At 40.6% G+C, this 2,650-nt stretch overlaps 1 non-coding gene across 1 annotated transcript; it reads left to right on the top strand.

Annotated features, from left to right (window-relative positions):
• Positions 1-1,859: 1,859 nt before the first annotated feature.
• Positions 1,860-1,966, top strand: LOC127088861 (small nucleolar RNA R71). Its single transcript, XR_007790673.1, has one exon. It is a non-coding gene; the product is annotated as a small nucleolar RNA R71 (small nucleolar RNA).
• Positions 1,967-2,650: the final 684 nt, after the last annotated feature.

Here is a 2,650-nt window from a genome sequence, read left to right as displayed (position 1 = left end):
CAAGTTCTAAGTCTAGGAATTCATATCTCAGATTTTTGGGAAGTGTTTTCAGGTCTAGGGTTGGTTTCTTAAGGCATTGCGTAGGATCCGGTGTTATTGCTAAACATTGGTTGAGTTTGTCTTCTACAAGATAGTCAGACAATTTGTCATTTTCTAACTCTGTTTCTTTTATGCATTCATCGATGATATCCATGAAGTAACATGTATCTTCTATTGCAGGTGCTTTCAAAAATTGGGAAAGAATGAACTCAATTTTCTCTTCTCCTACTTCGAAAGTGAGTCGTCCTCGTTTTACGTCTATGATCGCACCGGCAGTTGCTAAGAATGGTCTTCCCAATATAATGGGTGTAACTTCATCTTCTCTAATGTCCATAATTATAAAATCGGTTGGGATGTAGAATTGACCTATGCGCACGGGAACATTTTCAAGAATTCCTATAGGATATCTAACAGAACGATCTGCTAGTTGCACAGACATTTTAGTTGGTCTTAATTCTCCCATTTCAAGTTTCTTGCATATGGATAAGGGCATAACACTAATACCGGCTCCTAAATCGCATAAGGCTTTATCTATGACAAATTTTCCTATGTGACAGGGTATAGAGAAACTACCTGGATCTTTAAGTTTAGGAGGCATATTCTGGATTATAGCGCTACATTCAGCAGTGAGTGTAACAGTTTCGCTATCTTCAAGTTTCCTTTTATTAGAAAGAATTTCTTTTAAGAACTTAGCATATGAGGGCATCTGTGTAATAGCTTCTGTAAACGGAATTGTGACGTTTAATTGTTTCAGTAGGTCAACAAATTTTTTAAATTGGCCCGTATCTTTGGTTTTAATAAGCCTTTGAGGGTAAGGGATAGGTGGTTTATAAGGTGGTGGAGGTACATAAGGTTCTTTCTTTTCTACGGTTTCCTTATTACTCTCTTCCTTTTCCTTAGGTTTACTTTCTTCCTCATTTGACTTTTTAGAGTTTTGGTTTTCAGTTCTTGGATCTACTGGTCCTTCCACTTCTGTTCCACTTCTTAGTATGATTGCATGAGCGTGGCTTTTCGGTTTAGGTTGGGGCTGTCCAGGAAATGTACCAGTTGGGGCAGCAGTAGGCGCCTGTTGTTGAGCTACTTGTGATATTTGTGTTTCCAGCATTTTGTTATGGGTAGCCAAGGCATCTACTTTACTTGCTAGTTGTTTGATTTGTTCGCTAGTGTGTATATTCTGGTTTAAGAAATCTTTATTGGTTTGCTGTTGAGAAGCTATGAAGTTCTCCATCATTATTTCCAAGTTGGATTTCCTAGGAACATTATTGTTAGGTGTAGATGGGGTCGGCTTTTGATATCCAGGAGGTATAGCTGGGGCTTGATTTGGAGCTTGTCCTGGTGCGTATAAAGCATTATTACTCTTATATGAAAAATTAGGACGATTCTTCCAGTTTGAGTTATAGGTGTGTGAGTAGGGATTTCCTTGGGCATAATTCACTTGTTCTGCTTGGATTCCTGTTAGGAGTTGACAATCTGCAGGAGTGTGACCTTGGATTCCACATACTTCGCAATTCTGAGTTATGGCAACCACGGTGGTTGGAGGTGATACATTCAAACTTTCAATTTTCTGGGCAAGGGCTTCCACTTTTGCATTAACATGATCAAGGCTACTTATCTCGTACATGCCACTTTTCGTTTGAGGTTTCTCTACCATTGCTCGGTCGCTTCCCCACTGATAATAGTTTTGGGCCATGCTTTCGATAAGTTGATAAGCATCGGCATAAGGTTTATCCATAATTGCACCACCTGCTGCGGCGTCTATTGTTAACCTTGTGTTGTACAAGAGACCATTATAGAAGGTATGAATCACTAACCAGTCCTTTAAACCATGGTGTGGACAAAGTCCCATCATGTCTTTGTATCTTTCCCATGCTTCGAAAAGAGACTCGTTATCTTTCTGTTTAAATCCATTTATCTGGGCTCTCAACATAGCTGTTTTGCTCGGAGGAAAGTATCGGGCAAGGAAGACTTTCTTCAACTCATTCCATGTTGTGACTGAGTTGGAAGGAAGAGACTGAAGCCATCTTCTAGCTTTATCTCTTAACGAGAAAGGAAAAAGACGAAGTCGAATTGCCTCTGAAGTGACACCATTAGCTTTAACAATATCAGCGTATTGGACAAATACGGATAAATGAAGGTTTGGATCCTCGGTAGGATTTCCAGAGAATTGATTCTGTTGCACTGCCTGTAGCAGCGAAGGCTTAAGTTCGAAGTTGTTTGCTTCGATTGCGGGTGGAGCAATACTCGAATGCGGCTCATCTTGCGATGGGGCGGCGTAATCTCGAAGCGCACGAGCTGGTTCTGCCATCTCGGGTATCGGTGAAGGAAGAAGATTTTTTAGATCAGGAATTTCGATAGGAGGGAGATTGTTTGCAGCACGATATTCCCGAATTCGTCGTAAGACTCGGAGATATAGTTCGATGTTGTTGATTCGTAAGTAAAACGGCTCGCCTTGTGAGCGAGTGTGTGGCATACAAATCAACGAAAGAAGAAGAAATAAAAATTGCCTTAGTCTCTACAGCGTAACAGAAAAGTTACGATATCGACTAAATAAAAGTCCCCGACAACGGCGCCAAAAACTTGATCGCGACTTTATGAGTCGATTGGGGTACTA

This window comes from Lathyrus oleraceus, chromosome 5, assembly GCF_024323335.1.
Source record: "Lathyrus oleraceus cultivar Zhongwan6 chromosome 5, CAAS_Psat_ZW6_1.0, whole genome shotgun sequence".
Lineage (NCBI taxonomy): Eukaryota > Viridiplantae > Streptophyta > Magnoliopsida > Fabales > Fabaceae > Lathyrus > Lathyrus oleraceus.
This window is presented reverse-complemented; position numbering and strand designations above follow the sequence as displayed.